This window comes from Peromyscus leucopus, chromosome 18 (genome assembly GCF_004664715.2).
Source record: "Peromyscus leucopus breed LL Stock chromosome 18, UCI_PerLeu_2.1, whole genome shotgun sequence".
In the NCBI taxonomy this organism is placed as follows: domain Eukaryota; kingdom Metazoa; phylum Chordata; class Mammalia; order Rodentia; family Cricetidae; genus Peromyscus; species Peromyscus leucopus.
This window is the reverse complement of record NC_051078.1, coordinates 38,386,729-38,399,217: the sequence shown is the minus strand read 5'-3', so window position 1 is coordinate 38,399,217 and position 12,489 is coordinate 38,386,729. Positions and strand designations below refer to the sequence as shown.

At 46.0% G+C, this 12,489-nt stretch overlaps 2 non-coding genes across 2 annotated transcripts; both read right to left on the bottom strand.

The window, feature by feature from the left end:
- Positions 1-8,252: 8,252 nt before the first annotated feature.
- On the bottom strand, positions 8,253-8,324 carry Trnaw-cca. The gene has a single exon. It is a non-coding gene; the product is annotated as a tRNA-Trp (tRNA).
- A 620-nt stretch (positions 8,325-8,944) lies between these two features.
- On the bottom strand, positions 8,945-9,016 carry Trnad-guc. Its single transcript has one exon. It is a non-coding gene; the product is annotated as a tRNA-Asp (tRNA).
- Between the last annotated feature and the right edge of the window lie 3,473 nt (positions 9,017-12,489).

The following is a 12,489-nucleotide window of genomic DNA, read 5'->3' as shown; positions in this document are numbered from 1 at the left end:
AAGCTTTGCACCGGGGTCGGTCGCCTTCGGAACGGCCGGAGTTTGTGCGCCAGCTTGGGGGGAGGACCCTCTGGCCCCCGGGCCTGGCTCCCTCCTGGGTCGCCTAGCCTCCCCTCCCACCCCCCCACCCCCAAAAACGGCGACAGCCTGCCCCCCCCCCCCCGCCCAGTGCTGGCGCTGGAGGGGAAGCCAGGCAGGCTGTGGGCGCCTGTGTCCCCCCAGATGTGAGTGGAAGCGGGGCGCAGGAAAGGCAGAGCCCCTCGGTTGGCAAACGCTTCTTTTGTTCTGGAATCCAGGGAAGAGCCGGACTTCCACAGCTGGATGGAGTTCATGCTCCTTGAGTTTGTTACAAAATTGCATTTTTTAAATCTCCCGTTCGCTTCTTAACCTGTTACTAAATGCTTTGGTTTCTGTAGTTACTTGGTGCTTAAAACAAATCCCTGCTTTTGTGTTTTCCTTGAGCGGTCTAGGTAAGACACCCCTCGCCCCCACCCCAAACGCGCCACGGATCTCACCATAACTTCATCAAACCTTGTGTTTGGTGATGGAACAAAACGAAAGCGCAATGTTTAGAAACGCCTTAATAGGCAACTTCATGTGCATCTACGTAGTGGTGCATACTGGATTTTTTATTTTAGAGGAAGCCAGGAGCTCTATAAAACTCACGTTATTGATTCGAGTTAGAGCTTGATGGAGTCTCAGATATGGTACAGTTATAACTAGTCTTCTAGAACACAAGACTGACAACAAATGTTTCTCATTAACATATATTACATATAGAGGGGCGAACATGATCAATGTTTATTAAATATACTGTAAGAAGTCGCAACAAAACTCATAGTAAATGCTAATAAAAACAATGTATATATGGTTTTGAACAATATAAATGTATATGTATACACACACAGAGGAAATGTTTCAGGGTACTTCTCAGGAGAGAAAGTAGCTGACCTCAGATTCAGAGTATCTTAATCATTTCCTCAGTGTCTAAACTCTAGATTATGTTCTATAAAAAGCCTTAAATTTTAAACATGAACAAAATTAAAAAATATGAACAGAAAAGTATTTTTTAAATGTTTGCCTGTTTCTACATGGTTAAATTGGAAAAAAAATGAAAAGCAAAGCCTTCACTAAAAATGGACCTATAAATTTGAAAAAACATGATTTTGTTTTTCGAGACAGTTTCTCTGTGTAGCCCAGGCTGGCCTCGAACTCTGAGACCTGCCTGCCTCTGCCTTCCTAGTGCTGGGATCAAAGGTGTGTGTCTCCACTGCCTTGCAGAACATTATTTTAGTAATAGATATTATCCTAAAGGCAATTTCTCCTTATAGTTATTAGTTTTTGTTGTTGTTTGTTTGTTTTGTTTTTTTGAGACAGGGTTCTATGTGTAATAGCCCCAGCTGTCATGGAACTTGTTTTGTACACCAGGTTGGCCTTGAACTCACAGAGATCCACTTGCCTCTGCCTCCTGAATGCTTTTTTTTCTTTCTTTCTTTCTTTTCTTTTTTTTTTTTTTTTGTATTTTTATTATTTTTAATGTTTTTTTTTTTTTTTTTTTTTTTTTTTTGGTTTTTCGAGACAGGGTTTCTCTGTGTAGCTTTGCGCCTTTCCTGGGACTCACTTGGTAGCCCAGGCTGGCCTCGAACTCACAGAGATCCACCTGGCTCTGCCTCCCGAGTGCTGGGATTAAAGGCATGCGCCACCACTGCCCAGCCTTAATGTGCTTTTCTTGACATGTGTGACATGTGCAGATTCCTGAGGACAGAGATGTTTGAATCTCCTGAACCTGGAGTTACGACAATTGTGAACTCCCTGGTGTGGGTACTGGGAACTGAATTTAGGGAAGAAAAGCACACTGCTCTTAACCAGTGAGCCCTTGCTCCAGCCACTGAGGTTTTAATCACAGCACCACCCATGCCCAGCATTCAATCTGTGACTTACAAAGAGCTACACTGTAGATGCCTGATGTTCCCTAAGCAAAAACTTCACTTTGAGTCTGTTGAGTTGCCCACCTTCTTAAATTGTTGGGACAATATCATTCGGTGTGTGTGTTTGTATGTTCTTGCAGAAACTAAATTTCTCAGGAGACTTGATTGTTCTATCAATTCTCAGAAATGCTGCTTTTCTATCAAATAAATGATTGGAGATGCCCATGGGTATACCTTCAGAACTAATTTTAGTGATGGAAGTTTTTTTTGGGGTGAGGTGGTTTCAAGACAGGGCTTCACAGTGCAGTATTGGTGCCTGTCCTGGATCTCACTCTGTAGCCCAGGCTGGCCTCGAACTCACAGAGATCCGCCTGGCTCTGCCTCCCAAGTGCTGGGATTAAAGGCGTGCGCCACCACCGTCCCCCGGCCACAAGTTTTATTTTTAGCTCTGCTGTAGATTTCCAAAGTAGAGAATATTTTTTTCTCATATTCTGTATAAGTGAAGGTCAGGAAGTTAGGCTAGAAAGTCTGTTCCTAATTACCATTTCCAAGCTTGACTCCAACAATCCGTTGTTCCTCTGATAGCCTTTGCTAGCTTCACGGCTTCCTTTACCAACTTTGCTGATGCTTGCCGGAAGTTAACTTTGTTTTTTTTTTTTTTGGCCAGAGGACCTTGCCCTGTGTTGCTCAGAATGGCAGTGAATCCGAGGGCTAAGGGCTCCTCCACCCAGCTCAGCAGGGGCACCTCACGTTTCCCTTGGAGCTCCGCCTTAGTCTGTGTGACGTCAGCAGGGGGTGACCTGAGCAGCTCCAGCAACCGCCCCTGGGTCACCTTCTTACCACCACCCTGCCCCTGCATTTGGCCTCACCCACGTGGTTGGACCCGACCTTCATCAATAATTGCTGCCCTCCTCCATCTCTGTTTCAGGATCCCAACTGTTAACGTCTAGGCTTTGTGCTCACCTAATGTGTTGTACTCTATTTCCTAGTTACAACGTCCCACACAGCTGGGTAGGGTCACCAGCATTGAGGGGGCTGAGGCAGGAGCATAGCAAGTTTGATGTCAGCCTGAGCTACATAACAAGAGAGACCTTGATTTAGTAACAGAAGATTGAGTATCTTATTGCCTAAAATAGAAAAAAAATAAGTATTTTATATTGAAATGGGTACTAAACTAAGAAAAATCCTTAAAATACAAGTGATGCCTAAAACCTTGAGAATCAATGGAAAAACATTTGGAAGTTAACGGAAAGGTTTAAAACAAGATTTGGTGCAATTATTTTGTCATAAAGCTTTTTTTGCTTTTATTTTTCTGTTGCTGTTAGGGGTTGAATTGACATTCTGTACATACAACGTAACCACATTCTCATTCCCAAAGCTTTATTTTTTTCAACCATTTGGATAACTGCATCCCTTTTTCATGCTATTCATGTGCACTTGACTTTTTTAAAAACTGTTTTACATGGGATTGGTTGTGAACTTCAGGATTTCACATTACTCATCCCTAATGACTTATTCCTGCCACTTTGTCCCACTTCCTACAGACTTTACAGCCTCAGAGTCACCACAAGCTGATGACCAAGTGCTCAAAACTAGCCTTTGGGGGACATTCCAGATTTAAGCCATAACAAAAACCTCATAATATATACATACACATGAGGAAATGCTGCAGGGCCATAGAAACATATTATTGACATTTATTTGAGTGTGCCAGGTGTGGTGCTTCTTGCCTTTAATCTCAGCAGTTGAGAAGCAGGAGCTAGTGGAGCTGTGAGTTCGGAGCCAGCCTGGTCTACATTCTGAGTTCCAGCCACAGCTGGACCAGCAATAAGACCTTGTCTCAAGGGGGGGAAAAAGGTGGGGGCAGGGAATGGTGGCACATGGCTGTGATTCTTGCGCTTGGAAGGCCGACTGTGCATTAAAGGCCAGCCGAAGCTACATAGCTCGTATCAAGAGAATCAAGTAGTCCTGGAGTGATGGCTCCGTTTCCACACACAGAACCAACACAGAGGTGGATGGAGGGAGAGACCTGACGCCACAGAGTTGTTCTCTGACCTCTCTATGCCCCCTACATCAGGCATGTGCAAACACTACATCATCACCACCACTACCACCACCACCACCACCATCATCATCATCATCAATAAGTTAAAACCCATGCAGGGACTGGAGCGGCGGCTTAGCAGATAAGGACACTTGCTTTTTCGGAGGACTGGAGTTCAGTTCCCAGCATCTACATCAGCTTACAACTGCCTATAACTCCAGTTCACAGAAACCCGGTGTCCTATTCTGAGCCCTGCAGGTATGACAAATCCACAGAGAAAACATTTTTTAAAATTAAAAAAAAAAAAAAAAAAAAAGCGAAGGGAAGGAAAGAATACTGTTAGTCGTTTGTTGTCACACCGACACTGTATCTGAGCCAATCAGCCTACAGAATGAAAGGATCGTGTTGGCTCACAGTTTCAGAGCTTTCAGCCGTGATTGGCTGTGACATGCCTTAGGGCTGTGACAAGGCATAAACATTACCACAGAAGGGTGTGGTGGAGGAAAACTCTCACCTCATGCCTCATGGCAACTGAGAAGCAGAGAGACGGGAAGGCAGGAGAAACAAGATATACTCTTCAGGGGGCTGGAGAAGGCTCAGTGGTTAAGGCATTTGTTTTGTTTTGTTTTGTTTTTTTTTTGCAGAGGACTTGGGCTCAATTCCCAGCACCCACATGGCAGCTCACAACCGTCCTTAACCCCAGTTCCAGGGGATCCAACACCTTCTTGTGAATTGAGGGCACCAGGCACAAATGTAATTCACACACCTACATGCAAGCAAACATTGATACACATAAAATAAATAAAAACAAATCTAATACATATTCACCTACCAGGCCCCACTACCTACTAGCCCATTCAGGATAAACTGATCCATGGCTTAACCCCACCAATGAAGTTAGTGCTTTCAACGGGGCCTGCAGCTGTGGACCAACCTTCCAACATATGGGCCTTTGGGGACATTTCATATCAAAACCATAACAAACACTAAATTAGTACTGGCCGTAACGTTCATAGTACTTCCACTTGGGAAAGGGGAGTCACGAGATGGCTCAGCAGGTAAGGGTGCTTGCTGTCGTTCCCCATGACCTGAGTTCGGTCCCCGGAACCCTCAAGATGGAAGGAAAGAACCGATACGTTGTCCTCTCCCTCCCATAGGCAGGCCTTAGCACAAGTGCCTTTCCCTAACAAAGTGGTTCCGGTGGGCAGAGAGGCACAGGCAAATTCTTCTTCTCCTATATTTTCCAAGATTTCTACAGTGAACATGCATACCTTAACAGGTAAAGGTACCTGTTACCAAGTCTGATCGCTGGTAAAAGGAGAGAAGTGAGTCCCACAGGCTGTTTTCTCACTTCCACAAGCATGACAGCACCAGCCTCCCACCCCCACAAAAACAAACAAACGTGATTAAGAAAAACTAAAATAGTGTGAGAACTGAGTGTGGTGATTCATGCTTGTCCTAGCAACAGGAGGCTGAGGCCAGCAGATGACAAGTTGGAGGCCAGTGTGGGCTACATATTGAGATCCTGTCTCAAGAGAAAAACAGGGCCGGGCAGTGGTGGCACACGCTTTTAATCCCAGCACTCGGGAGGCAGAGGCAAGCGGATCTCTGTGAGTTCGAGGCCAGCCTGGGCTACCAAGTGAGCTCCAGGAAAGGCGCAAAGCTACACAGAGAAACCCTGTCTCAAAAAACAAAAAACAAAAAACAAAAAAAAAAAAAAAAAAGAGAAAAAAACAAACAAAACCTACCCCAACCCCTACCTAAAAACACCAAAAAACCAAACAATAAACAAACAAAACCGAGAAATTAAGGGATCACTTGGCCAATCAGAATTCAAAGTCTGTCCTCCATGTTGCACATTTAAAAATCCATTTAATCAGCTCATCCAGAGACTATCCGTTTTAGGTAACTGACTTAAAATAATCTCAGAGGAAAGAGGTTATTAATCAGGTAATACACAACCAGATCATACTGTACTAGTAGCTCTATCCCTTTTCAGGATAAACAATACTAGCTCATTTTTTAACGAACAAGCCCTAAGTCATAAAGTGACTACGTGTCAAGAGTTTGAAAAGCCAGGGGCTGGAGAGACAGCTCAGTGGTGAAGGGTGCTTGATGTCCTTCCAGAGGTCCTGGACTGTTTCCAACAGCCATGTCAGGCAGCTCACAATCTGTAACTCCAGTTCTAGGAACCTTGAAGTCCTCTAAAGCTTCTGAGAGCACCCCCCTAACACACACACACACACACACACACACACACACACACACACACACACAAATATATATATCTGAAGAGTCAAATATGGATGTGTGTATTCCTAAATTTCTCTCGACAAGCCATCCCCATATAATGAATATAGGCTAGTTAAAAATGCAGTGTTAGATTGCTTCTAAATTACACTAAGCCACCCAATTAACCATTCTAAGAAACTACACAGATCCAGCTTAGAGGAAAAGCTAGGACCTGTGAAATGATAGTTTTGAAAGAAAAAATTAGTAATTGGCCAGGTGGTGTTGGCACAGGCAGGCCTTTAATCCCGGGATTCCGGAGGCAAGGGTAGGCAGATCTCTTTTTGAGGCCAGCGTGGTGTGTACATGGTGAGTTCCAGAACAGCCAGAGCTACAGAGTGAGCTTCTCTCTCAAACAAACATACAAACGATAATATTCAGATACATATATTTGCCCTAGTTAGCTCTGTCAATTTCACAAAGCCTAGGGTCAGCTGAGAAGTCTCACCCGATGAGGGATGTCCAGATTAGATTAGCCTGTGGATCTGTCTGAGGGGAACTGCCTGGTTAATTGATGTAGGCCAGCCCAGGGCCACTGCAGGCAGTCTCATTTTGCGAGCAGGTGGTCCTGGGCTGTGTAAGAAAGCCAAGCATGAGCCCGAGGGTTCCAGAAAGCAGCGTTTCTCTGTGGTTTGCTTCAAGTTCCTCCTCGAGTCCCTGGTCTGATTTTCCTCAGTGATGGACTGTGACGTCCAAGTTAAAATAACCCCCTTCCTTCCCCCAGTTGCTTTGGTCAGAGTGTTTTATTGCAGCAAACGGAAGGCCACCGCTTTCCAGTTCACATGCATTTTGATGTATTTGGACTTAATTGGCACGGTGTAAGCTTGTAAGGTGAACAGCACGGCCAGTCTTATCTGCCCCTCTTATTCCCAGGGTGCCGTCCAGAAAAAGGCTAGGCCATGTTCTGTGTTCTCTGTGATCTCGTTACAGTCGTGAATGACAAAATTATGAATGACTCTAACAGCTCTGCCTTTCCCTAAGAATAAATCAGAAGGCCACAAGCTCCTGTAGTCTGCCTCTCATTCACCTCTCCGGTCCTTTCCCTGTGGAAGGAGGAGGCAACGTGGGCTTCTTTTGAGGGTGGCTGCTTTCTGCTATCTCAACACGAACTTTCTATGTGCACACATCCTTGACATGCGTCCAGAAGCATGACGTCAGTCCGACTGCATTAGCACTCCATCTAATCGACTCATTTTTACTTAATCAACTCTTTAAAAGCCCTGTCTCCAAATAGCCACATTCTGAGTTACTGAGGATGGGGGAAGGAGCGAGTTAAGGCTCGACCATGAAAACTTTGGATAGACAATTCAGTGTTGAACTAAATCTATCTTTCCCCTACGTGTGCACTTTCCTGTTACAGTACTTCTTTATCCTAGCTTGAACCAAACACGTTATTTCATTTGTACAAACGTTAACTCTTTTGGTGCAGACAGAACCGGTTGTATCACCTTGTAATGGGCTGTATGACCCGGGGCAGAGTTAGTGTGTCTGTTTTATGTCTCCATTCCAGTGTGTTCCATTCATGGGCACTTAACTCCAACATGTGGCACCGGGTGGCTTAAAATGTTTTCTGCTGCTCAAAATCTGTAACATTTACGCGATCGTACTTGCTTTCAAAAAGCAAACAGATTAAATCCATTTTTGGAGAAACCGTCTGTACCGCAAAATTGCGTAATTGCTGTGAAAAACAATGCTTAACGCACAGCAGTAAGACCATTTCTCAAGTCATTAATGACAACCCCCCCAAAACAAACAAACAAACAAAAAAAAACCCCTCACTTTGCAAGGCCTAAAAACGGCCTTCAGGCGCTATGATATTTGGTAAACCTTATTTTTCAGCAACTGAAGTATTACGGTGACTTCTGAACGAAACCTTAAAGCACAAAAAGCAGTTTCGAAAAATGGCGGGAACACACCGCGGCTCGCACTAAGCTGGTGAATTCAAAAGTCAAAAACAAAACCAAAACAAACAAACAAAAAAAAAAAACCCATGACCCCGACGTGATTCGAACACGCAGCCTTCTGATCTGGAGTCAGACGCGCTACCGTTGCGCCACGAGGTCCTGCTGGGCTGTGGCTCGCGCGGTTTCTTAGGACTCCGAGACCATGGCGGTTGGCGCCCGCCCCGCGGGTCCCTCCGCCGCCTCTCACTCCGGAGCTGGCGGAGCCGGTTCTCTCGGCGCCCGGCTCTCCCCGACAGCTCGCTCTCCGTCTAGGTCGGGAGGTCACCAGCGGAGGCGGGAGACTGGGGTTCGCGCCTAAAACGGGTCGGCGGGATGGCAGGGAACCCGCACTTCCGCCTCTTCCCCCACCCCACCACCCCGGCCACTTCCGGCCTGGCCGCCCCGCCCCGCCCCTCCCCCACGCGGTCGGTCTGCGCGCCCAGGGAGGGCCCTGCCTTTGTAATCTGGCGGGACGCCACTGCGCACGCGCGGGCCTGCGCCACACGGCGCCTGCGCACCGGCCCCGTCCCTTAGCCACCCCTCCTTCCCCCAGCCGAGTCCCCGCGCTTTCTTTTCCTGCCCCCGCGCTAAGCGTTTTCTCTGCGAGAGAGCGATCTCTCTTCTCACCGGGGATCGGTGGGCTCAAAAAACGAGTGTCCAGGGAGGGACACGGTCTAGGGTTGGTTTAAACACAATTCTTCCGCAGGCCGGTAAAAAAATAAATATATAAATAAGCCGATCTCCCCGTCGGGGAATTGAACCCCGGTCTCCCGCGTGACAGGCGGGGATACTAACCACTATACTAACGAGGAGCCGTGAGCAGCTCCCTTGCCAGGTGTCTCCTAAAGGAGAGATGAGGTTTCTCCAGGTTCCACCTTGTCCCCCGCGAAGACCGAGGGTGGAAAACTGGACGCCTCGGACTGAATGGCTGTTGCACTTGTTTATCTGGTCATGTTGCTGGTTCTCGCCGTCTCTTTAGAAGAGAGTGCACTTCCAGGTTCACTCCTGCGAACTACGTGAACATTCCTTGGCAGAGCTCTGAGCTCTCCCAATGTGTCAGGCTTTTTTTGTGTGTGTGTGTTTGAGTTAAGCGTGATGAAGGGCATGTGAGTGGAGGTCCTCGCAAATTCGTTGTTTCACTTGGAAGTTGAAGGCCAAGTGCATCATATGGTCAGAGCTGTTCCGCAGCCCCGTGTCTCCTGACACAAAAGGATCCGTGCTCAGGATTAGCTACCTTCAAATGAAATGTTGCCGATCGACTGACTTCCCATGCCCGTCTTAAGGTGTCTACAACTTCAGAATAACAGAAATAAGTTTGTACACGGCTAAGGAATCCTGCATTTAGAGAATTAAAAACAAAGACGTGCCATCGATTAACACAGGGCCGTGAAAATACACCAACAGGACCAATAGGAGCATTTGGGATATACTAAGCCGTTTCGTAAACAGAATCAAGCCATTTTTTTTCCAGGGGAACAAGGAGGGCCTCACTTATCAACTTTTACTTGGTCACCAAGTGCAATTATAGAGCCACAGGTAAACAGACACGATTGAAAGGATTCCGGAGCTATGTGGAACGGACAACGCACCAGACACTGTATTAGATGCACTGGGTAAATCCCGACCTTACGGTGCTTACGTTATCGTAGAAGCCAGACAGACAATAACAATATAATATTAGAACTGTCACTCATGTACCTTCGAGTCCTTTTCTTGCAGTGTGTTAAGAACTAGTGAATTTTTATAGATCACAAATTACATGGCAATTAAAAAAATAACATCTGCTGGCCAAGGCTATTTGTTTAATATAGACAGAAATGGCCATTTCTGAGGTGTGTTTTGGCCCGTTCCTTTTTTTCCCCCCACCTCTAACTGTACCAACTTCCTCAAAAAAGCCAAAGCCCTCCATATCCTGTGGCGTGTGCCCACTTCTCACTCTCCAATAACTCTTGTGAGGGCCAAAGGGCCCTTGTGGTAACTCTGGCGATGGCCTTTTCTGGGTAGGATCTAAAGGACTTGCCCAGGTCTCTCAGTTGGCAGAGCTACAAGGCAGCAGGCACCGAGGTCAGCTGGATCACCTGTTCGCCCTGCTCCATAAAGGGAGAAGAGGCGCTCATTGCGAGCTATGCCTGTGTTCACATGTGTTCTTCCTGCACCCTGGGGACACTGAGCAGTACCCTGAGTCAGCTCATACCCGGGAGCTCGCAGCTCAGCACCTGCTGTCGGTCTTCCTAAAATGGAAAGGAAAAGCTGTTCGTTAACCTGAACCGGGGTTGGGAGATTCCTCACTGTCAGCATTGGGAGAAACCTCCGCTTACAAACGCGGCTGGGCTGGCAGTGCACAGGACAGGGTCCCCCGGTGCTCTGGGGAGGGAGAGAGCAGAAGGGGCAGTGGATATTATTGGAGTTTCAAGTCTTGGTCAAGCTAAGTAATTGTTTGGCTAGTAATCCTATCTCACAAAACGGATCCACACTTGTCTCATCATAGGGCTGAAAGAGAGTCTTAGGCAGCGCGACACAGGACGTGAGGAAAAGCTGGGAATCATGTAAGCTCTGGCAGCAAAGCCTGGGCTTTGCGGCTTCGATCCATATGCTTGTACGTTATATAAGTAAATACCGGCCACGGAGAGAAAAGTTTATAACTAGCATTTGTGTTTATATAACACATGGACCATGCTTGTTCCTGTGCTATTATTGACTAATCAGCTATTATAGTTGACAGGCAATGTATGGTTACTTATTCATGTACTGAACTTAGTGTTAGATGCATTGGGATATTTCAATGGGTAAAGCCTATCCTTATGGTGCTTTTATTATATTACCAGGCAGGTAAGCAGTAAGCAATATAATAACATGTTAGACATCAGATAATAAACAATATAATAGCATATTAGACATCAATAAGAGCAGATATTGGGAAAATAGTAGAGTAAAATTAGAGAGTGGCTAGTTAAACAGGTTTAACGCATGGAGGTAAGCTTGGTTAAGAAGTGAACACCAGGATGGCAAAATGACTCAGTGGTTAAGAGCATGTACAGCAGCAGCCGAGGACCGGGGTTCTCAGCACCCACACCAGGTTGCTTGTAACCATCTGTAACTCCAGCTCCAAGGGAGCCATCAAGTTCGCCGGCCCTTGTAGGTACTGCTGGTCCTTGTAGGTACTGCACTCATATGAACATATCTCTCCCCACACACATAATTAAAAAAAAATAACAACAACAAAAGAGACGAATATTTCCCGAGGCTCAGAGAACATGGAGGCAGATAGAGGATGTATAGAAGGGTTGTGAGAGCCGGGCGGTGGTGGCGCACACCTTTAATCTCAGCACTCAGGAGGCAGAGGCAGGCGGATCTCTGTGAGTTCGAAAGTTCCAGGACAGGATCTAAAGCTACACAGAGAAACCCTGTCTTGAAAAAAAAAAAAAAAAGAAGTCTGTACAGACTAAGTCATCAGGATTCCATCATGGATGGGGGAGGGGCTCATAAGGCCCCACCTGTCTGTGAAGGAGATTCACATTCCTCAGTGGTATAGCCATTGAAAAGCTGCCCTTATCCAAGTAAATAATCCCCACCGATGCTTATGGGGAAAACCCTTAAAAAATGTTAAATGTTTGGGGGATGTAAAAAGGGGGTTAGTGGGAGGAAGGTAAAACAGGAAGGGGGGACATGATCAAAGTACATTATATATGTGTGTGTGAAATTGAAAATAATAAAAATGTGCCTGTGTGGCGGGTAAGGTGACCTGCTTGACTTTCCACGCAACCTAAGTCAGAAACTCATTTTTTAATAAAAGGGGGACCTGTAGGGCCCTGGCCTCTGTTTTGGGTAACTGTTGCCTTGCTTGCTGACCTTGACCTTGATGTCCTCCCTATGCTAATTCCCTGCCGGGTCCACCCTCCTGAATGCTTAAGGGGAGTTCCTTGTCTGTGTATCCTGCATATTGGGCATTAACAGCTTAGATGCAAGATTGTAAAACATCGGTAGTGAACTTCAGTCCTCTGGGGTTCTCCCATTGTGCTGTAAGCCCGTATTTAAGACCTCCTACCTCCTTCAATAAACAGCATCCGGCATTAAAAAAAAAAGAAAATAATAAAAATGTTTCATTGTTTTTGGTTCTTCAAGGCAAAGTTTTTCTGTGTAACAGCCCTGGCTGTCCTGGAACTTGCTTTGTAGACCAAGGCTGGCCTCAAACTCACAGAGATCTACCTTCCTCTGTCTCTCAAAATAAGTAAGTAAGTAAGTAAGTAAGTAAATAAATAAATAAATAAACAAAATAAACAAGACA